Below are 23,720 nucleotides of genomic sequence, written 5' to 3' on the forward strand. Positions count from 1 at the left end.
AATGTTATAGTGACAAGTTTCCTTTCGATATATTTTTTAAAAGATTTATTTATTTGAGAGAAAGAGAGAGAGAGCGCATGCGAGCAGCAGTTGGGGGCAGAGGAAGAGGAGAGAGAGAATCTCAAGCTGATTCCCCACTAATCAGGAGCCCCACAAGAAACCTGATTCGACAACCCTGAGGTCATGACCTGAGCCAAAATCAAGAGTCAGAGGTTTAACCAGCTGAACCACTCAGGTGCCTCCTCCTCTTTGATTTCAAAGAAATATAACTTAATAGCTTCCCTCTCTAAGCCTATGGGATCCAGTGGATTAAAGATGGAAGAGACTGGCCTTCATTAAAATTAAAAACTTCTCCTCTGTGAAAGATAATGCCAAGGAAATGAGAAGACAAGCCACAAGCTTAAGAGAAAATGTTTATAAAAGATATATCTGGTAAAGGACTATTACCCAAAATATACAAAGAATTCTTGAAACCAAACAATAATAAACAAACTGATTTAAAAATGGGCCAAAGACCTTAACAGATACCTCACCAAAAAAGAGATAAAGATAGCAAATAAGCATATGAAAAGATGATCATATGTCATCAGGCAAATACAAATTGAAACAACAATGAGATACCACAGCACTCCTTTTAGAATAAACAAAACTCTGGAACACTGATAATACTAAATGGTGGTGAGGATATGGAGCAATAGGAACTCTCATTTGTTGATGTTGGTGGGAATGCAAAATAGTATTGGTTGCTTTGGAAGAAAGAGCGGCAGTTTTGTTGTTGTTGTTGTTTGGTTTTTTTTTTTTTAATTTTATTTATTTACTTGACAGAGATCACAAGTAGGCAGAGAGAGAGAGAGGGAAGCAGGCTCCCTGCCCACCAGAGAGCCCGATGCGGGACTCGATCCTAGGATCCTGAGATCATGACTTGAACCGAAGGCAGTGGCTTAACCCACTGAGCCACCCAGGGTCCCAGATCAGCAGTTTTTTACAAAGCTAAACAAACATACTCTTACTATAGGATCTGTGGTCACTCCTTGGTAGTTTCCCAAAGGAGTTGAAAACTTATGTCTACCCAAAAACCAGGAATGTTTCTAGAAGCTTTATTCATAATTACTAAAACTTGGAAGCAACCAAAATGTCTTCTAGTAAATGAATGTTTCAATGGAGTATTATCCAGCACTGAAAATAAATGAGCTATTGGGTACCTGGGTGGCTCAGTTGGTTAAGCAACTGACTGCCTTTGGCTCAGGTCATCATCCCGGTGTCCCAAGATCAAGTCCCAAATCAGGATCCCTGTTCAGTGGGGAGTTTGCTTCTCCCTCTAACCCTCCCCCCGCATGCTCTCTCTCTCTCATACCCTCTCTCTCAAATAAATAGAATCTTTAAAAAAAAAAAAAAAGAAAGAAAGAAATGAGCTATCAAATCATGAAAAGACATGCAGGGAACTTAAATGCATATTGCTAAGTGAAAGAAGCCAATATGAAAAGGCTTCATACTGATTCCAACTATAGGACATTCTGGAAAAAGTAAAACTATGAAGGCAATGAAAAGGTTAGTAGTTGCTCAGGGGTCAGAGTGGTTGGGCGGGGAAGGGATGAACAGATGGGTGCAGAGGATTTTTAGGGCAGTGAAAATATTCTCTAAATTATTGTAATGGTAGATGTCATTACATATTTGTCCAAAGCCATAGAAGTGTACAATAACAAGAGTGAACCAGAATTTAAATTATAGACTTTGGGTGCTTATGATGTGTCAATATGGGTTCATCAGTTGTAGCAAATACACGAGTCTGGTGGACAATGTTGGTAGTGGGAAAGGTGTGCCCATGTAGCTGCGGGCATTCATGGGAAGTCTCTGTACTTCCTCCTCAAATTTGCCGTGAACCTAAAACTGCTCTAAGAAATAAAATCTTAATTTTAAAAAGTTCTGGGAGGGAAAAAAAAGGTGCTAGAAGAAAATCGGAATCCTAGGGTTTTTATATCTCTCAGCGTTTCTTGGAATTCGTAAGTTGGGAAATATGGAATAGAGGTGAAGAATCAGAATTGAAATTCAGAGTTGGAGAAAATATGTCCAAATCCCATATGATACTCAGTATACCCAGCACTTGGTACTTATCTTATCAGAATTTCCAGACTCGGTCTTTTGTAAGATACATTTGCAAATTTATAATGGAAAAGGAACCCGTGTTAGTGTGATCGTGGACAAAAGTCTAGCTAGAATAGACTGTGGGAGTTGGAAGGAGTTTTGTGATCATCTGATAGCCTAACATCTTCAGTCTGTAAATAAATAGACCAAGCCCCAGATTCATTGCTCAGTGACTTGCAAAGTGACACACTTCAGAGCAGCAGGGCTATGACTAGAAACCCAGACATCCAACTCTTGGTCAGTGTAGCTGGATTGGGATGCTTGGTGATTGTGCCTTTCTCTCTCTGACCACATGTCTTTCAGACCTTGGTTAGGAAGCCTAGGGCTTGCAGAGATGCTCTTGTGTGTGCTTCACACACAAGACCCAGAAACTCTCAGTAACTTCTAAAATGATGATAATCAACTTAAACTTGACCTCAGGATATCCTTGAAGCCTCTGACGTTATAGCCTTTTGCCAAGAGCTTTTTCCTTTTGTTGGAGAGAGTCACACTAAGCCCATATTTAGAACAGAGGACAGGACCGTTGCCTGGTAACGGGAGGCTCAGTGAGCTGTCCAGAGTGGGTGGGCCTCCTTACATGATGACCCACAGTTGGGCTGCACAAGGAACTCTCTTCTAACACTGTTCTAAGCAGTGAATGCCAGTTGCTTTGTTCCTTAAGGTTTTCTGGTTATTCCTGAATTATGGAAATGATTGAATGAGAGAAAAGGAAAATCCATTAACATATAAAAAAGTAAATCAAGTCCCTTGAAGTTACTTGGTCAGTGGCATTGTTCCATCATATAAATGTCCAAAACAGATCATCAGGCCAATACTATAGACTTATAAGGCATTGTCTCCTTTAATAATTGGGCTATACTGTATTTAGTCTGCAGACAGTATTGCTCTGTGGGTGTGTGTGAGCTTCTCACAATAATTGTGTAATCTCCAAGGGGTCCCTGGGCTGTAGGTAGGGAATCACTGCTGGGCAGCTTAAGATGGGGGTGTGTGTGAAAATTCAAGAGTATTATCAGTGGGGCACAGTGGGTTGTTTTTGTTTTTGTTTTTTTTAATATGTCACTTTTTTAGAATTTTGTACTGATTGTTTCTGTTAAAAAATTGTGTGTGTGTGTGTGTGTGTGTACACAAAATGACTAAATACAGCCCCTGAAGTTTGCACGGAACCATTTAATTTAGTTCAGACCATCTCAAGTTGTAGGACTGACTAACCCACAGTTGTATGAGAGGTCATGGAATCTTTGATTTGAAAGATTCAGGCCAGCTCTTGAAAGTGTGGCAACATTTGGGGGGCAAGTGTGAACAGGTCAGCATGCTTCCCTGCTGTCACTGGTCCCCATCTGACATGACTGTACCGTGTACGTACTAGACTGTTGTGTTTTTTTTTAAGATTTTACTTATTTATTTGATAGAGAGAGACATAGCAAGAGAGACACAGCAAGACACAAGCAGCGGGTATGGGTGAGGGAGAAGCAGGTTTCCTGCTGAGCAGGGAGCCTGCTGCAGGGCTCCATCCCAGGACGCTGGGATCGTGACCCGAGCCGAAGGCAAACACCCAGTGGCTGAGCCACCCAGACACTCCTCGCACTAGACTGCTTCTTCCCACCAACATTCACATATTGAATTCTTAACCCCCAAAGGATGGCCTTGGGAGGTGGGCCTTGGAGCTGATTAGGTCCTGAGGATGGAGCCCTCACGAGTGGGATCAGTGCCCTTCAGAAAGAGACCTCCCAGCACTCCCTTGGCCCTTCTACCTTGTCTAAGCCAGACAGTCCCTGGTATTTCAATCTAGCAGCCCGAATGGACAAAGTCGGAGTACTGGGTCCTTCAACCTTTCTCTTTCACTTTCTTTGTCTCTTGCTCCCCTTCCCTCTTCTACCCTTTTCATCCCCTGCTTTCTCTTCCTTTTCCTCTTCTTTCCCCACTTTGTGCTGCAGATATTTGAGCGTCGTGTAGCTGTGGAACGTTTACAGACTAGTGGTTAAAATGTGCACCTAAAAAGAGATCACAGAAATCTCTGTCTGCAAAACTTGCTTCAAAGGCGGAGGGGGGCAAGAATGCGGTGCTATGAGCTGTTGATAGAGGGAGGGCCCCGCCCGCAAGATCAGAGAACGTTCCCTGGGGACTGACCTTTGGGCTGAACTGGGATTAGCTAGATGATGAAGAAAGGGAAAGAAGTGTTTTCCAGGCAGAATGTGCTTCAAGAATCGAAAGGAGGGGTAATGTGCACGGGGCGGGGCGAGGAGAAATCGCTCTGAGGCTTGCAGGGCGGCCTATTTGGAATTCTGGTCTCAAGCCTAATCCTCAGTCCTTCTGTGAAATGCGTTTTTGTGCCCAGCTGATTCAGGAACTACATTGCCCCCAGTGGACTGCCTATGTGTGATCTCGGATTTATGGGACGCCACTGCTTCTACAGCTCTTCGCTGACAGTGTTAGTCAGCTGGAGCTAGAGCTGGAGCTTCCGTTCCGTGCGAACGGCTGGCCACACACTAGGTGGCTTAAACAATAGGCGCTTATTTTCTCACAGTTCAGGAGCTACACGTTCAAGATCAAGGTGTCATCGGCGTTGATTTCTCATGAGGACTCTTTCTGGCTCATGGATGACCATCTTCTCCCGTGTGCTCACATGGTTTCTGTGTGAGCTGGAGTGGGAGGGGGGACGAGAGACAGATTGATCACTATTGTCTCTTCCTCTTCTTATAAAATGCCAGTCCTGTATGATTAGAAGGGCTTACCCTTCTGATCTCGTTTGATCTTTATCACCTCCCTCACAGCCCTAGATCATATCCAAATACAGCCATGTTGAGGGTTAGAGCTTCAACATACAGATTATGTGGGGATGTATCTTTAGCATCTCCCTGACCTGTCACAACCTGGAGCATGACTTCTTTTTTTTAAATTTTATTTATTCATTTGTCAGAGAGAGAGACCATAAGCAGGGGGAGCAGCAGGCAGAGGGAGAAGCAGGCTCTCTGCTGAGCAAGGAGCCTGATGTGGGACTCAATCCTGGGACCCTGGGATCATGACCCGAGCCGAAGGCAGGCGCCTGACCGACTGAGCTACCCAGTCGCCCCTGGAGCATGACTTCTGATGATAGTCCCCGGGATAATACCTCATGATTTACAGTGGGCAGGTGTCTCAGAGGAGAATAGAAGAGTAAAGGCCTCCTGGCATTTGGGCTCGCCCCTTTGAATACCAGGGAGAGAACCAAACAGAAACCGATTCTGCTGAGTCAGCACGCTCTGGCACAAAGCCATAGGGCCTGTGGTGGATCAGCTTGCTCCGTCTCCGAAGTGGGCGTAGTGTTTGTGACAGCAGCTGGTGCTCAGCAGGTCAGTAGGAAAGTCAACAGGAAGCCTGACTGCATGGAGAGAGGCTGAGACTTCCAGATGCAACCTGCAGCCTTGTGACTTCAGGCGCTAACAGGTGGCTTTAGGAATCACGGGAGGCCTGCCATCTGTAACAAGACCGCAGAGAAGAAAATGATGAAACTACAGCCATCCCCGGTTCTTGTCCTTTGGGTCAGATCCATGGTAGCTGTTATTAAGTACATTCAGTTGTAGGGCCCATGCTTTTTCTGGAACTTTTAAATGAATGACCCTTGGAAAAGTCCCATTAAAAAAAAAAAAATACTGGGGAGATGAGTAGCATGACATCCTACACGTCATTCTTGGGTATTTTCTGGGCATCTGCATACGTATGGCATCCACAGGACTGTGAGCACTGTGGGAAGAGGAAGCCAGAAGATGGGGCTGGTTTTTTGTTTTTGTTTTTGTTTTTGTTTGCCAGTGCATCGAAAGCGATCAAAGCAAGGTTTATTATTTTCTTCTCGATGATGAGTCTATTGATTACATCTGTACTTTCCCCACTTGACCTCTTCTATATTATTTTTTTTAATTTTTTTTTTTTAAGGATTTTTATTTATTTATTTGAGAGAGAGAGAGATAGTGGAGGGTCAGACTTCCTGCTAAGCAGGGAGCCTGATGGGGACTCAGTCCTGGGACTGCAGGATCATGACCTGAGCCGAAGGAAGTTGCCCAACCAAGTGAGCCATCCAGGAGTCCCCATATTCTTATTATAGGATTCTGCAATAGGATGAATCATATAGAGTGGATTTCGTCCTATTATTGGCTGAAAGGGTTAATGATAGAAAACCTAGAATAGCGTAAGCCACGTTCTACACTCTACTAGTAGACAGAGCTTACGTAAATACAGACCGTGTACTATCTGAAGTGTTTGACAGGTTTACAGGCTTCCTAGGAGTCAGGAAAAGGTGAAAATCTGAAGAAATGAACATTGGACAGGAAACACAAGGCCGAGAGAAGTACTATGGTGGTGATAGATGAATAAACAAGAAATTATTGAACACATGCTGGGTATGAGACTGTGCCTGCCATGCAAGGGCATAGAAGGATTTAAAACAACCAAGGAATTTACATTTTAAGATAGACCGGATATAAATAAATTTGAGCAAACTATAAAATCATCACGTAATTGAAAAAAAGTACAAATGAGATGTCAGAAGGTGGTATATGATTTATCACCAAATGAAGAGTGCTACTGATGAAGTGATTTTTCTCCACTAGCATCCAAACTCCGTAACAGCAAGGACCACCAAGGGCATGTTGGCAATGGTTAGTATAGTGGTAGGCATTCATTTAATTAATCAAGGCAAGGGAACACAACTTTTTTTGGGGGGGGTATTTAAAAAAAATTTGTTTTTATTTTATTTTATTTTATTTTATTTCTTTTCAGTGTTCCAGCATTCATTGTTTATGCGCCACACCCAGTGCTCCATGCAATACATGTCCTCCTTAATATCCACCACCAGGCTCACCCAACCTCCCGCGCCACTCCCTTCCAAAACCCTGTTTGTTTCTCAGAGTCCACAGTCTTTTTAAAGGAAGGATGGCGTTTTTTACTTTTGTTTAAAAGGTATGACTTATGTACAATGAAGTATGCAAATCTTAAACATAGGCTCAATTACTTCTCTCTGTACCCATGCATAAAGCCGCCTCCAGAAGAAGACTGAGAGCATTTCAAGCACACTGGAAGGTTCTGTCACACCTCTTTCAGTCTGTACCAACCCGTAGTAGCTGCCTTTCTGACGGCTGTCTGTGCATGCTAATTCATCCAGTCTTTGAACATGTAATTATACAGTCATACAACTCCTTGTGTTGGGATTCGTCCCCGTTGTTGCTTGTTCTTGCAAGCATTGGTCATTCATTCTGGTTCATTTCTGTGCATCATTCTTAGTGAGCCTTGGGCTTATTACAGGTTTGGTGCTGGTAGGAATACAGCTTCTGTGAACATGGCCAGATTTCTCTTTTGATGGATGTCAGCACTCCCTTCTCTTGAGTGTCTCTCCAGGAGTGGAACTGGTAGATCACAGAGTATTACTACCTTGAGAAGATTTGTCCAGCATTTTTCCAAAGTGCTCATCCCAACTTAAATTCCCCCCCAACAATGAAAAAGAATTTGACTACAGAGTCTAAATTGGTTTTCTAGGTTTCATGAAAGGTCATTCAAAACTTACAAAGACCCTAGTCATTACAATCCAAGGGAATGCATTTTTCTCAGTGTTAGTATTGCTCGTGTTTCCACACTCTAAACTCTCGAAGCCGGCGTAGGCATTTGGTCAGTATTTGAGTGGATCCTGAGATAGGTCCACAGTTTTGGAAGGAAGGTGAATATGACAGCATAGCCTAGTGACAACTAATTATTGAGTTCTGACCTTCACAGATACCAAGGCTCTCAGCTTTATCCCTTGCCAGTTTCGTGATGTCATTCCTTCTACGATTCTAATTGAGTCTGCTCTCTGCCAAGAAGTCTTGTCCTACTGTTCCTGCTGAATAAAATTAAGGATGTCAGGCAAAGCCCACAGCAACACGGTTGCTGGTCCAGGACAGGTTGGTGACTGAGTGGGACGGGTTTGTGGACTACACCATGGTAAGGGGAGCCTATAATAGGGCCTTGCAGCATGGTTGAGCATGGGGTCAGGTCAGGTCTGTAACAAGCAGGACAGGAAGTAAGCAGTAAATGCTTTCCAAGAAATTCTTCTGTGTGGTTCTCTTATCAAGGAATAGGAAGAACCACCAAGCATGACCAGCGGTAATTTGAGTCTTGAATACATGCAGTGTGACTGTTGAGCAAAGCTTCTTTAAAAGCTAACATTTGGGGATGCCTGGGTGGCTCAGGAGGTTAAGCGTCTACCTTTGGCTTGGATCATGATTCCCAGGGTCCTGGGGTTGAGACCCGTATCAGGCTCTCTGCTCAGCAGGGAGCCTGGTTCTCCCTCATCCACTCCCCTGCTTGTGCATTCTCTCTCTGTGTCAAATAAATAAATAAAATCTTCAAAATAAATAAATTAATGAAGTAATAAAAGCTAACATTGGGGACCTGCTACATACCAGGCATTCTTCTTTTCTTGTCTTTGCAGCCCTGTGCAGTGGGTTTGCTCACAGCCCATTTCACAGATAAGGAAAGCAAGGAACAGAGAAAAGATATAACTTAGCCAAAGTCATACACCTAGAGACAAGAAGAGCAGGATTTGAATCTAGATGCTTCCAGAGACTGGAACAAATAGCTGCCGAATAGCTGTCTGTTAGGGTACTTTAAACTTCTAAATGCGTAGTATTTATTTCTATGAACCTCATAAACGTTGGGTACTTGAAGTGAACATTTCACTCATTTTTAGCATGCCATTTCTCCCTGGGTGGTTTGCAAACTTGTAGTCTGAAGAAAGCTTGACGTATGGAGGTAGTAAAATAATCCAAGGATCTCAGCTTTTGGAAAGAAAAATTTTAACCTAGGGTTAGTTGATCTGTATCAGAAGGTGTGTAAATTAGTAGCCCAACATTCTATTCAATAATGTCTCTGTATTTTTATATAAACTATGGTGTATGCCATGAGAACTAAAGGATAATTTTGAAATCCAGGAATCTGAGAGCTGGAAAACCCTTGCATGCATTTACCAGTGGAGTGTCTGGCATGTGGTGCGTGCGGTACTAGGTCCTGAACATGTATCACTTGTAATCTTCCTAGCAACTTGAACTAGGTTTTATTAGATCCCAGAAGCCCCTTTTCAGATGCAGAAACTGAGGATCAGAAAATCCTGACTGGTTTCATAGCTGGAAAGCACCACCACGGCGATTTGAACTAAGCCTGTTTGACCCCAACACCACGCTCTTTCCTTGATAATACGCTCCTCCACTTTGCCCAAAGGAGGCACTCGATTTCAAGGAAGTTCCTGCTCTGTGATAATATAGGCTCACCTTCCTATCCCATACATTTTTTTTTCAAATCAGTCTATGGCATCAAATTAAATTTCCAGAAGAATAGCTTTGAATTGTAATGGATGGCATAGTTCCCTGCCTCAACATTTTACAGTGTATTCTGATTTTACTGATAATACTATCTATCGGTGGCTCAGTGGGTTAAGTCTCTGCCTTGGGCTCAGGTCATGATCTCAGGGTCCTGGGATCAAGCTCCATATCAGGCTCTCTACTCAGCAGGGAGTCTGCTTCCCCCTCCCCCTCTGCCTGCCTCTCCGCCTACTTGTGATCTCTCTCTGTCAAATAAAGAAAAAAAAAAATCTATCTATCTAAAGACAGCAAACTTTAGACCTAATAGACCTGATTTAGTTGTCAGGTTTTTTTGTTTTGTTTTGTTTTTGATTTTTTGTGGTCTCATGAGCAAAGAAGGAAGTTACTATGGAAACCAAATAGAAACCCAGATGAACTGATAACAGTAAGAGGCCTAAGAAATTGGGCAGCTTGAAATGATTCCATCCAAGTAGCATAGGGGATAAAAGAGAAGGACATGAAGAGAAATTAGGCCAGAGTTATTCAGTTAAGTCATATATACGGATTATACAAACCTGATACTTGTTTAGAGTCTGTTTTATCATTTAACCCGTTGTGTCATTCACATTCACGACGATACCACTGACAATGTTTACCTAATTTGTTAACTTAGATTTTAAACCTTATCTTGACCTCCATTTGCATGTGGTAGGTATATTTGTACTTTAAAAGAATAATACATTATATGTTAATTTAAAAAAAGGAAGACAAGCAATGAAAAAAAAAGAATAGATGTAATAGTCATTTTAAAGGCAAGTGGAATAAAACAACTGGAGTCTCCTGCTCTCTGCCCGAGGGATTCAGTTGCCATTCCAGTAATCCAAGAGACGCCAGCAATGTGACATCGGAGACCAAATGTTCCACATGTCACTGATATAAAAGCCGTATCAGGTGGAGCACCCAACAGGAATTTCCCATTAGCACAACCCTGAGTCAGGCCATCCCAGTGAGAGTGTCCTTTCACGCGGGGTCAGGGCTTAGGTCATGTATTCTTGCAGGATTGGGGGCTTGGGGAAATTACTTATGTCTAGGAGTGCATATGAGAACTCATTTATGTAACCCTTTGTAAACGGAGTAGGCAGAGCAATGTCCTCTGTGAACGGATGCCTGCGGACAGTGGGCAGCTGTTCAGTGGTCTGGCGAGAACACACGGATCAGCACAGCCCCACGGCATCACCCCAGAGTGAAGCCAGTCTCTCCCTTGGGATCCAGTTAAGCGTTTGAAAGTACGCCATCCTAGTGGCCTGTTAGGGCTCGTGAACCTCTGCCCAAGCCATGTCAGACTGCCAAGGTTTGAGGGCTCTTCGGTCACTGTTTCTTTCTCCTGGCATCTGTGGGTTCTGTTACGTATCAGATTGTCTGATTTTTGCATTTTGGTCTGTGCATATTTAGAGTATAAGGCATATTAGATGTGATGATTAAAATAATCATTATAGGGGTGCCTGGGTGGCTCAGTTATTAAGCATCTGCCTTCGGCTCAGGTCATGATCCCAGGGTCCTGGGATCGAGCCCCGCATCGGGCTCCCTGCTGGGCCGGGAAGCCTGCTTCTCCCCGCTTCTCCCTCTCCCACTCCACCACAGGTGTTCCTTCTCTTCCTGTTTCTATCTCTCTGTCAAATAAATAAATAAAATCTTTAAATAAGATAAAATAGAATAAAGTGATCGTTATATACACAGGTCTTGAGAACTCTTTAAACAAAGCCCAGAAGCAACCAGTATTTTGAGTCTGTAGCAGAGGAAATGCGGGATCGGCTATCTGATGATTTCTCTAACTGGAAAGTACATTATCAGTTACATGAGTAGAAGGAAAGCTTTTAATGCACCCCTGTTGGTCATTGTTGGTGAGTCACTGGGTGGTAAATGTGAAAGGCGGTTTCTTTGCCCTAAAAGTAGTGTTAAAATTCTCTTCTCTCAACTTCATGTTGTGCTGTGGTGTGGTTGGGCTTATGAGAATGAGCCAGATGTGGACATTACCTTCAAAGAGCATCCAGTCTGGGGAAGAAAAGATACCTGTCTCAAGAACTCTGATCACGATGGATAGAGGAAAGTCCATGAGGTACTACTGAGCAAGGATTGTGAAAGTTAAGAACCTGGAGGGTTCCTTCTAGCGGAGCCATAGGAAGTGGCTCCCTGTCGGGGTCCTTACCTCCCACATGGGGTGTAAAGGAAGGGCAGGATTGAGATCTTAGGGATGTGAGGGGAAGACTGTTTTAGTTTAGAGGAGACACACACAGTGGGTGAAGAGTGGGTACATCTAGGGGGAATGGCTAGGAGTTCTGTTTGGTTGAAGAGTTCAAGAAGCCTGTCGCGGAAGATAAAGTCAGCTGGAGTTGGGTCACAGGGACCTTTAACAGTAGGGTAAGGAATTGGGGTTTATTTTCTGTTTTCTTCATTTCAAATTCTAACACAAGTGTGTTACTTTACAGTCTGATTGTTAAATATGAGCATTAGTAAAAAGTGAAGTATTCCTTTGGGTAGTTTGTGGGAAAATACAAAAATAATGTTACACAGTTAAAGTGGGATGGGTCCAAATGGCTTTTTGAGGCTGAAAATTTTCCGTAGAGGCACTGCTAAATATATCACAGAATCCTATCACTAAAGTGGAAGTCAGCTACATCCCTACAGCATGCCCTTATTTTGATTCCTCCTTAGGTTCAGCAGTGTTACAATCTACATTTCATAGCAGATTTTTTTGGTTTGTTTGTTTGTTTTTTTTTTTGTTTTATTTTGTTTTTTGGCCAGGTGGGTGGTGCTAAAATGCCCAATATCCCATTTCTCTGGCAAACAAGCTGGTTTGTTTGAAATATGAGTCATTAAGCTCCTTTATCTTTCCTCCCAATTTCCTACTTAGCATTTCCCCTTCATATTGGGTACTTTGTAAGCAGTGAGGTGGCTCATTGATTTGCTGCCCATGAAGGAGCTGCTCTGGTCTTTTTTCTATTCAAAGGAATTATTTTAGTCTCCCTGTGATGTGCCTTGGAAATATTCTGAGCTGATATTTTTAGCTATTGGAGGCTAACAGGAAAAAAATTTGAATTTTATCAGATAGGGTTGAAACACTTTTCAATTGTTAAAAACATTAGTGCAAAGGACTATCTTTGTTAGTGTTCTCTGGCTAATTAACTCTGTTGACTAAAGCTTGAAGCTTCTATGGCAAGGTCAATTAGTTTTACTCTGTGATTATCTCTCAGAACCTCTAGTCCTGGCCATTGATTTCAATAAATAATTATAATAATAGTAGTCACTTACATAGCTTTAAGTGCTATACATATAAACTTATTTAATTTTTAGAATAGTCCTAAATAGTAAGTATTGTAGCTGTCTCCATCTTTATAGATCGTGAAATTGAAAAGTTATATGATTGGTCTAGGGTCCCCTTACTGGTTACTGGCTGAGCTGGGATTTGAACACAGGCACTTGGGATCCTGATTTCATTAAATCCTGATTTCATTAAAATCCAAGGACACCAGTAAGAATGTCCCTAGACTTAGGTAAACACTATTTGTGTCTAAACATTTAAGGCTATTTATTTTGAATAGCAGAAAGCTTTGATTTAAGAAATTTCAGACCAGGGGTGTCCCAGTGACTCAGCTGGTTAAGTGTCTGCCTTTGGCTCAGGTCATAACCCTTGGGTCCTGGGATCGAATTCTGCATTGGGCTCCTGTTTCTGCCTCTGCTTGGTGGTCCCCCTGTTTGTGCTTTCTCCTTCTCTTTGTCAAATAAATAAGTTAAAAATCTTTTTAAAAAATTTCAGACCACTGTTATGATATAGATACCAGAAATCTATTTAGCGTCTCTCTTGTTACCCACGAATACATAGTTGGACACTAGGGCAAGACTCACAGTGGTGACATTTGAGACCTGAGCCAGGACTTCGAGGATGTTCAGTGGTTCAGCAGGCAGAAAAGAGCACCAGACGTAAAGGGAACAGCACATGCAAAAGCTCAGAGGTGGGGTGGGATTCGATGTTCATGTTTGGAGGAAAATAGGATATCCGGTGTATCTGAAACAGGGTGGAAGTCAAGCAGATGCTGTATAAGGCTGCAGATTGCATCCTGCCGAAGAGTTAATATCATCCTCTCAGATGATAAATTTCATTTTGATCAAGGACTCACAAATTTTTATATCCGGTTTCAGAGGGTTCCCAGGAGCTCTGATGTTTACCTGTAGGTCCATAGGCCCCTTTTCCCCAAGCTGTAGAGAATAATTAAGAATCAGGAATAAAGGGCACCTGGGTGGCTCAGTGGGTTAAAGCCTCTGCCTTCTGCTCAGGTCATGATCCCAGGTCCTGGGATCGAGCCCTTCATCGTGCTCCTTGCTCAGCTGGGAGCCTGCTTCCTCCTCTCTCTCTCTCTGCCTGCCTCTCTGCCTATCTGTGATCCTATCTGTCAAATAAATAAATAAAATCTTAAAAAAAAAAAAAAAGAATCAGGAATAAGACAGTCAAATATATGCTTTAAGAAAAGACTCTGATGGCAGCAAAAATACCTGTGAGGGGAGAGTGGTAGGAAGTGGAAACATCAGGAGACGGACGCATTTAACCAAGGCCAGTGGTGGCGGAGAGGGCCGAAGAGCGATATCAGGAAAACAGAACGTGGGAAATAGAATTTCCCAGACTTGGGGTGAGCTACATGGGAAGGTTGCAAATGACGTGGCTAGCTTGGTTTAAGCATAGATAGAGATGTAACCAATAAAAACTGAAGACAAGAAGAGGCAAAGGTGGACAAAGGGACAAGGTTAGAAAGGTAAGGGGCTCAATTTTTAGACCCATTGAGTTTCAGGTGCCCACGATCATTCCAATGGAAACATCCAGTGGACAGTTGGAAATGCATCCTGGAAAAGAAGTCAGCATTGGAGAGAGACTTAGCCATCTCCCTAGCGAATGGTAGGTTGAAGCCCTCCGGGTTAGGAGTTAGGCAGGGCCACCCTGGGCGAGCAGCAGTGAGCCTGGCCGGGGAGAAGGGACTCAGGCGAGATGCAGGAGCATCAGTGCACCCAAGTTTCCTGAGCGTTGGGTCTGTTCTGAACACTTCACATGCATCAGCTCACTTAGTCCTCTGCTGCCTCCGTGAAGGAGCCACATTTTCCACGTGAGGAACCCGGGTCACCTTCAGTGGTGACTTAGTGGTGAGCCGATGAGAGTGAATTAAGATACTTTTTGTCATAAGTCTTTTATAGATTTAAATATAGATGGGTAAGCTTTGATGACAGTATTTCCTTACTTTCCCCCCGGTTCTGTGAAGTAAATATAGTAGGATCATCAGAATTCATGAAGGAAGCATGATCGGAGACTTCCATAAATTTCCAAATTCCCTGGCTTTTTCTCACATGAATATTCTGTTAAGATTCATGCATTTCTTAATATAGTCTTATTTAATAGCTAAAGCTTTCCCCTAAGTTTTTTCTCCTCATGAATGAGCATTTGGGGCATTAGTTGGAGCACTTCCTGAAATGGTTTCTTGAGTCACATTTTCATATTTCCTCTTAGAATATACATTGGACTTCCTTAGCAGTGATCTGAGATTTCACCGAACTCTACATCCCCTTCTAAACGATCCAGACTTCTCTTGTTTACTTACATGCATCGCTTCCTTAGAACCTCTTTATTTTGTTTTCCTTTTAATACTACTCTAGCAGTAGAGATCTTCTTTGGAGACCATTTTCTCAGAGTAGTTTTTTTGGGTCAGTTCACGAGTTATGTACATTGAGGAGCAAAAAACAATGAAATCACACCAAGTTGCCATAGCTGGGTTCTCTGCTAGGAAGGGGTCAGCAAACTGTGGTCCAAGGACTGAATGCGATCCACCACTTTTTTGTAAGGAAAGTTTTGCTGGAATATAGCCATCCTCATTCATTTTGCCTCTGGCCGCTTTCCTGCTACAATGGCAGAGTTGATTAGTTGCAAATGTATGACCCACAAATCCTAAAATGTTTACTGATTTGGACCTTCACAGGGAAAGTACTAATTCTTGCTCTAGAGCATATTCTTTTTAGAGGATCAGAATATGTCCGAAGCATATTTTAAAACTTTTTAAAAAAAGATTTTTTTGTTTTTGTTTTTGTTTTTTTTAAGATTTATCCATTTATTTGAGAGAGAGCGCGAGCAAGTGAGGAGTGGGTCAGAGGAAAAAAGAGAGAATCCTGAAGCAGATTCCCTGCTGACCACAGGGCTGCGGCTCCCTCCGAGGACACCAAGATCATGACCTGAGCCGAAATCCAGAGTCGGCCCTTAACCACCTAAGCCACCCCAGCACTCCATATAGCACTTTACAATTTTTAAATGAAATTTTATTCAACTAAATAATAGAACCATGGAGTAGCTTCTGTATTATTTGTTTTTTTGGTTATAAAACAAATTGTCAAGGGAATAATAAAATTGAAGACTCCTTTAAGTAATAGATAATCAGAATTCTTACCTGTATAATCAGTCATCTGAATTTTTGTCAGCATTGACAAAATTATTAAATTTGGAAAAAGAAATTTTCTTTGAATCCTTAATAGATGCCAGGTCCTTATTCTTGGCCTTTGGGATCTGGAAAAATAGAACACTTTCCCCAACGTTGGAGAAATACATATCAATTTAAACCAAGTTAGATACAAACAAACAAACAAATCTGAAAAAAATTGGCCTAGATCATAGAAATACAACAGATTTAGAAAATGTGCTGAGTGAAATACTTCAGTTTATTAACAGGCTGACCATGTATTACTTCTTTAGTCATGTTTCTGAAAAAATGGTTGGCCTTTATTTCCCATTATTTTGCCAAGACAAGAAATACATGTTGTCAAACAGGATCACATTCTGCTCTGTCAAATAGAAGTTCCTCCTGTGTCCCTCTTGGATGCCCACTCTCCCAGGTAGCTCCACCCTCCTTTGGGGGCTGCTAATGTCTTCTGAGGTCCTCTGATGCCTCTGGATTCTCTTTCCTCAAATTTGTTCTCCTGGATTGGCCCCACTGATGCATAATCACATGATTCCACTGCTCTGAACTCAACTCCTGTTCTCTACAGCCCACCTAGTAAAATCTGGTCCTGCGCTAGCATTTAAGACCTTCCACAGAAGCCTTTGTGGAAGGTCGTAAGTGTTCCATACCTCCTCTCTGCCTTTTCTCCACCCCAACCCTCCTTTTTTTTTGTACCATAGACTCTGAGTACTGAAATAAGTCTGTGCTTTATCCTCTGTTGATTTTCATACACTTTTCATCATTGTTTGAAATGTCCTTGGTATCCGTCTCTGCTTTTGTTCATTTCTTGCCTGAATCTACTCATCTTTCAGATGTCTCCTTTTGAGCAAGCCCCCCCCCCCATCTACTTTCCACCTGCCTCAGAAATTCTAAGGTAGAATGAATATTTTCATGCCATGAATATCCATAATATATTTTCTGGTTTTGTAACTTAAAAAGATTATTCACATACTGTATCCTGTTATCTATGGCTAAGCTCTAAATGTTTTTTTAAAGATTTTATTTATTTATTTGACACAGAGAGAGAGATCACAAGTAGGTGGAGAAGCAGGCAGTGGGAGGGGGAAAGCAGGTTCCCCTCTGAGCAGAGAGCCGGATGTGGGGCTCGATCCCAGGACCCTGAGACCATGACCTGAGCTGAAGGCAGAGCCTTAACCCACTGAGTCACCCAGGTGCCCCAATTTCTTTTTTATTTTATTTTATTTATTTAAATAATCTCTACACCTCACGTGGGGCTCAACCTCATGACCCAGATATCAAGAGTCCCATGCTTTTCTGATTGAGCCAGCCAGGTGCCCCTCAACTCTAAATTTCTTAAGGGAAGGAGCTTTATATTTATTGATTGTTACATTTCTATGTTTCTTTAATGTCTGGTTTTAATGTTTGGATATAAAAACTGCACAATGACTTAGTGTTGAGTGGATAAATTAATTAATGCTTAATATCAGTTGTGAAAACTCTGTTATGTTGTATCAGATGGTGAATTTTAGCTTATTTGATATATGGTAGCACAAATGAGATTAGATACATTTCTGAGTTAAAAATCAGCTCTTCAGTTATTGACAGGAAAACCACAGTAGTTGCTAGGTGAAAGTGCCTACAGATCGTGTTTTTCATCTTTAGGAAGTTACCACAGACAGCTTGTTTTCATAGAACGTTGGGTTGTAGCACTAAATCTATCCTCCAGGCGTTTAGACAGTGTAGAAATCCTCAGTGTATTTGAGATTGTCACAGATAAGAAGAGGAAAATCAATTTCTTGTCTTAACCTTGTTGCAAGTGAAAAAATCAAAATAGCAAAATCTTTTTACCAACTAAGGTATTTAGTGGAGATGGTAGACCAAGTAGACAAGATAATGAGAGAAGGTCTTATGCCATAGTTTAGGTTACAGTTTTCTGGGAAAGCAATTTACGATGTTTAACCTTAAATAAAGACCATTCCATTTTTGTGAACATGATGCGGGCATTGAGTCAGCACAATGGGTCACCTAATGTGCAGAAAATAGTCAGAAACATCTCATCTCTTATTTTTGTTGTGAAATAGACTTTGCTATATAGACTGCTAACTTTGTGTAAATACTCTTCTGCTGGTCTTTCTGTTTTTACTATTTTAAGAATCTTTACTTTAGTATGTTACAGAATGATAGAGCTCGCTTTCTCTTGTCTCCATCTTGCATTCTATGCATTAACTTAGTAGCTACGCCAGACAGTCTAGTGTTTGGTAGGATACATCATGTGCTCTGAGGGGCCTGACTAAGGAATGAGCGGAATGTGTGGGGAGTGTGCTGGACAAGAACATGGTGTATAGTGGGCAAAATTCAGACCGTAGGAGGATTAGTCACACAACTTACAGGAAAAATTCTGTTGCAAAGATAATGGATCATTTACTTCCTGAATAAGCCATTCAGAAGGAACCTTTGCCAAATCACTCAACTCTCCCTGATGAGATTCTTCAAAGACTCCTACCCGGTTACTGGTTGGTTTAGACGACTTTGTCTGAATCAGCCTTTCCAACCTTTACAATTTCTAATTTATTAATTGCTTAGGTGGAAGGTGTTGGGGAAGCTTTTTGGTCTATAGAATATAACATTAAATTAGAACATAGGGGCGCCTGGGTGGCTCAGTGGGTTAAGCCGCTGCCTTCGGCTCAGGTCATGATCTCAGGGTCCTGGGATCAAGTCCCGCATTGGGCTCTCTGCTCAGCAGGGAGCCTGCTTCCTCCTCTCTCTCTCTGCCTGCCTCTCTGCCTACTTGTAATCTCTCTCTATCAAATAAATAAATAAAATCTTTAAAAATATATATATATAAATTAGAACATAATTCCTTTCATGTGTTTTGATAAAAAGCAGATTAATTTTTTTTAAAAAGCATTAATTTTGATCATAGATTTAAAAAGAAACTACCTCTTCCCTTGTCTGAGTATACTTTCAACAAGAGCTTTAAGAGTTAATCTTCAATATGTGTTGTCACAAGGAGTAATCAGACTTGAACTTTATAAGCTTAGTACCTTTGGACTTCTACACACAGTTTGTGTGTAAGGGAAAAAGCCCTGTACAGTTTCTTAATTAAATGAAGTTTTGTTGTCACTTGGTTAGACTTCCTGGTTTTTTAACAAGACAATATATTAGCCACCTGCAAATGTGGAACTTGAATATGGTGATATAAATCTTTCTGTCCTAATCAAGTTTTTGAGGCTGAATTAAAATAATTATGCCTAATATTTCTGGCTTCAGGAACTATCAGGGATGACTGATTATATCTGAACCACATATTGATAGAGTGCTAATTTTTAATCAGAATGGTCAGCCACCCCCACTCCCCGAAGGTTATAGAAGGTTCTGCACTTTATTGTGGTTGCTGTCATCTTGAAAGTTGTGCAGAATGTCCATATGAACCTTCATTATAGTCTCAAAACAAGCCAAAAGCTTTATGCTGTGACATTCCATACACACTGTGTAGAAAAACACGCTTTTGTGCAAAAGGAACAATAATAGATTAATTTCTTACAAATCACATACATACAAATAGAAGTATTGTAAGTTTCACTTTTTAACTCATACTTACTGTGTGCGGGAAACCAAGGTCCAGTCTTTGCTTCTCAGACTCAGCACAGTCTGATAGAGGAGATAACAGGTGTAAGCAAGACAGCTCTATATACCAGTAGAACCGACCAAGATATCAGGTGAGATAAGTTGCTTCTTTCTAGCAGAGAAGATCAGTGAAGGTTTTGGTGATAGTGATTTTGAGGTAGGTTTTGAAGGACGTATAGGCAAAGGGAAAAGAGATGAATGAAGTGGAAAAATGCTCCTTGGGCTAGGCTGGCAACAAAACACATGCACCATCTGGGAATCCCTTAGATGTGGTGAGCAGGGTTCACCTGCCTTCTTCCTTTCCTCTGCTGCTGGACGGGGGGAAACAGAGAGGAAACCATGATTTTACTCCATGGTCATCTTTTCTCTTTACTCTCCCACTTGCCCTTTCGGGATTGTAAGAGGTTATGGCGAGTAAGACCAGGGAACAGCAATGGGCACGGGCGAAAAGAACCTGCAGTTTAGCATGGGGGTGGGGGCGATGGAGGGTGGGCTTTGCCATAGTTTTCTTCTTTTACTTTTTCAGTGTCCTCTCCTTTTCCAAAGCTTGGCAGAGTCCATCATAGTAAAGAGCAAAGAAAAGTGGGGAGGGGGTTTCCTGCAGCAGACCGTATTCAGTCTGCCTACAATTATGTGGGATTAAAGAGTAGGGATTGAGTGGTGTTTGCAGAAAGAAAAAAAAAAAAAGAAAGCAGGTGTCATGCTGAGCATACAAAAATAATCTTGATGGACCCTGACTTTAGTTCTAGGTCATCATAGCAGTCATCAATGACATTTTACTTAGGACCTATAAGATGTATGGGATTGCCTTACAGCGTAATAGAGGTTTTTAAAAAATTTTTTGTAGAGGTGTAGGGGGTGTTAAAATACCACCCCCCCTTTTTTTCCTGGAAAAATGTTACTTATAGGAGCAGTCACAGCAGAGGCTCCTGAGTAGGCATCAATCTTTTGCTCCTCTGTGAAGTCTTTGTCTTTCAGAATATGTATTTGTGCATTTTTTTTTCCTTTTCCTTAAGTAAAAAGAGAAAAACCAAAAGCAAGTGAAAAAAGAGGCTTGAAAAATAATCAAGCCTGGGGACTTTTAAAGCTTTTTAAAACTACCTTGTGAATAACCAAACTTGCTGGAGAGGTTTATGCTTTGAAGGAAAAACTTTCTGTCTCATTTCAGGATCAGAGTAACCCTACTCTGATCTTCTACTTTGGAGTACCAGGTTTTTCTTCTTCTTCCCCCTCTTCCTTCTCCTCTTCCTCCTCCTCTTTTCTCCTCCCCCTGCCACTACTTCTTCTTTGCCTTAAAGTGAACATAGTTTATCTTCTCATAAAATATCCTTTGCCTTCTGAGAAATAATATCAAGTTGAAAACTGTATTCTTTGATAGTATAGTCAGCTTTAAAAAAAAAATTACTTATTTGACAGAACAATAGAGCACAAGCAAGGGCAACAGTAGGGAGAGAGAGGGAGAAGCAGACTCCTGATGAAGGGCTCTGTCCCAGGACCCTGGGATCATGCCCTGAACCAAAGGGAGACACCCAACCATATGAGCCACCCAGGTGCCCCTAGTCAGCTCTTTCTGCTGAGGATTGTTCTAGGAGTTTGGCAGTTGCCCTCTGTATGGCACATTACAGACTACGAGTGAGTCTTTATCAGGGTACATAGTACGGTTATGTGGCGAAACTACTTTACACTTACTGTTTTTAAAAACTAAGGTTTAGGGACACATAGGTGGCTCAGTCAGTTAAGCATCTGACTCTTGATCTCAGCTCAGGGATTGATCTCATTGTGGTGAATTCAAGCCCTGCATTAGGCTCTGTGCTAGGTGTGGAGCCTTACAGGAAGGAAAGAAGGAGGGAAAGAAACTGGGTGTGGAGCCTACTTACATACGTACATACGCACATACACACACACTAAGGTTAGCATTTAATTGGAGAGTTAAACATGTTTTTGGAAAATCTGCTTTGCCCCCTTTTAGAAAATATCTGCTGTATAAATTGAGAGTTTTCTTAGTCCAGACTCTGGGTAAGATGTCAGTTATGAGTGTTACAGATGGCTGATGCATTCAGTGGCTACATCCTTGAGACTCCGTAAGACTGAGCAAAAGAGGTAAAAATCTGAGACCATCCCTTATGAACTTTCTCCTCAAAAGATATACTGGAAAGAATTTTCTGATTGGTCATCCACAGTCCCCTGAGAAGCTCATGGAAGTTCTGTGGAGTTGTACTATGTGAGCGTAATCTCTCTTTTTCAGTTCTGCCCCTTGCCATAAAACAGCAAGAGAAAGAAATCAAGGAGCCGCTCCTGTCATTGACCAGATCACCCCAGCACGGTCAACAGACAGACCGAGTCCCAGGGAAAAGGCTGCTGGCATCTGAGGATAAACCACTTTGAACAGCTTTTACCTTGACACTGACTGGAAGACTTTGACACCTGGTTACAAGGTGAGTTAGGAGAACACAAGCTTAAGATCAGACATAGGATTAGATTAGGCAGCGCTTAATAACAGCAAAAGATTAGTGAGACGTTACCAAATCACGGGAAGATGTTTCTTTATACGTTCTTTTCTGTGTTCTATGAGACTGCAAAGTAATATATAATAATCCTGGTTATGTTTAGGCATCTTCATAAAAAGTTCTGCTGTATTTTTTTTTTTAGGCTAGGAAGTAGAAAAACATACCAAAAGATTTGTTAACCTTTTTCTATCTGTAGTCTGACATGTGGAAATAAGACATTGCCCTTCCCTTCTGGGGTAAAAAAGCTGCAGATAATAAGCCCACAAAAGGAAATGTTAACCCTGCTTGATTATTTACATATATGTACATAGGTGCTTGCATACACATATTCTTAAAATGTATCCCTTTTTTAATAATCTTTCTTAGAAAACCAGTGGTTGATTTTCTTTTTTTCCCAAGACTGAAATAATTAATCAGATGTCAGCAATGCTTACTATGGTGTGGGGGCTCCTTGTCATCTTTGGTATTTGTGGTTATTATTTTCAGAGCCACGTCACATATGCTGTGTGATATCTTAGGCTCAGTGACTTCGATCTTCACAATTCGGACACATTCCTCCCAGTTAACACAAAAATTTCTACTGTCTTGAGGTCAGTGATGCCCAGAGTGGGAGGGTGTACCAGCAGAGTTCTTATGGGTTCTCACAAGCTGTGTGTCCTCTACTCAAACTCTTATTTGCCCTGGGGCACAGGGGTGGTTGTGGTGTTAATTTAGACCTCTGTAATTTGGGAAACACCTCAAATCTTCTGATACTGCTCCTACCCTTTCCTTGCATGGACCGGTTCCTCTTGGTAGAGCAGAAACCAAGGCTCAACACTTTAATGTAATCATAGTTATGTGAGAAGCTTTTTGTTTATTACTGCCTTATTTAAAATTACATTTTAGAGCAGAGCTTGCCAACCAGCGGCCCATAGGTCAAATATTAGACAATAATCTTTTAACCTGTAAACATTTTCCTTTTTAAAATAGAGTTAATTCCCAATATTCAACAATCTAGAAATATCACAGAAAAAAATCAGATACCTGGCTTCTCTTGGAAGATTAAAAATCTGGTCTTATTACTGTTCCAAGGACTGAAGTTTGCTAAGATTTACCATTCCCGAAATATTTAATGCAACCAGCCTTCCAGGTTCATGTTATGTGTCTTGGTTTCTGTAGGCGTTGGAGGTCAAGTCTCCTGCTTTGGGCGTCAGTTTCTTCTCCTCTCCTTTCATGACGTCACTTCCATGTACTTTATGCATAACACACTGTTAGTCTTCATTCTTGTTTGTCATTGTATTGCTTTATATGAAAGGTGTGTGTTTGGAAAGTGATGGTTTTCTGAAGTTGAGCCGACCCCTCTGAGACTGGCCTATGAAGAAGGAAGACTTTTCCAAAATCAGAATGGTCCATTGTTCTTAGTTTGGAAATCTGATTTTCATAGTGGTGAGGTTTCCAGACCTTGAGGTTGTCATTTCAGAGTGATAGCGTATGAACCCAGAGTCTAGCACCTGATCTTACTGTTTTCTTCCTTGGGAGGCAAAACCGATTCATTGATTTGACCTCTTTTTGAATGAACCCCATGGAGATTGGAGTCCATCTACCAGCCCCCGACTCAGTCTGGACACCACAGTGATTCAGTGAACAATGTTCTCTGCCATCTACACGTGTGGAACTTT

At 41.6% G+C, this 23,720-nt stretch overlaps 1 protein-coding gene across 10 annotated transcripts in view; it reads left to right on the forward strand.

The window, feature by feature from the left end:
• The window catches only part of OSBPL6 (oxysterol binding protein like 6), a 203,783-nt gene that overhangs the window by 70,764 nt on the left and 109,299 nt on the right, over window positions 1-23,720 (forward strand). For all 10 annotated transcript variants that reach the window (XM_032356047.1, XM_032356048.1, XM_032356052.1 and 7 more), the window contains exon 2: window positions 21,801-21,990. The gene's annotated coding sequence lies outside the window, so the exon portion shown is untranslated. The remainder of the gene's footprint in view (window positions 1-21,800; window positions 21,991-23,720) is intronic.

This window comes from Mustela erminea, chromosome 8 (genome assembly GCF_009829155.1).
Source record: "Mustela erminea isolate mMusErm1 chromosome 8, mMusErm1.Pri, whole genome shotgun sequence".
In the NCBI taxonomy this organism is placed as follows: domain Eukaryota; kingdom Metazoa; phylum Chordata; class Mammalia; order Carnivora; family Mustelidae; genus Mustela; species Mustela erminea.